The following is a 683-nucleotide window of genomic DNA, read 5'->3' as shown; positions in this document are numbered from 1 at the left end:
TTAAAAAAAAACACACAGAAAAATGTGTAAGAAGAGAACATTTGAATAAGAAATGTGAGTAAGAAGCCCTGAACTTAAGTGGAGAAGTTGGAACAGGGCAAAATGGACTGGAAAGAGACTGGCTTGTAATGAAAAGACTTGAGTTCAACTTCAATTCTGCCACTTATTTCTGAACTGCGTGTCCTTTGTCAAATCAGTTCATCTCTCTGAACATGAGTGTCCTTATCTGTGAAGACATAATAATAACCCTTGGGATCGCACAAGGTGGTTGCAGGGATCAAACAAAGAAATGAACACAAAAACACTATACACTTGAAAATGTTAGACATAGGTCAATTACCCGTATTATACATGACCAGGATACACAACAATACACAATTTGTAAGTCAAAGACCATTATTAACTATTCTGTTTCCTCCCACTTTTTCAAGGATTCAAATGCCCTGATCTAGACACAGAGGTTGCACACATTTAGGCATTTCAAAAAACAAAACTGAAGAAACAGAAACAATCTAAGTACACTGTGTTCAGCCATTCAAATAATGATGTGGAATATCTGAATATAGGAGGGAATATTTATGATAATAATAAAAGGTTTCAAACATATTATGTATGTTGTTGTAGTTTAGTCACTAAGTTGTGTTTGACTCTTTTGCGACCCCATGGACTCTAGCCCACTAGGC

This window comes from Bison bison, unplaced genomic scaffold (genome assembly GCF_000754665.1).
Source record: "Bison bison bison isolate TAMUID 2011002044 unplaced genomic scaffold, Bison_UMD1.0 scf7180017864369, whole genome shotgun sequence".
NCBI classification, from domain to species: Eukaryota; Metazoa; Chordata; class Mammalia; order Artiodactyla; family Bovidae; genus Bison; species Bison bison.
This window is presented reverse-complemented; position numbering follows the sequence as displayed.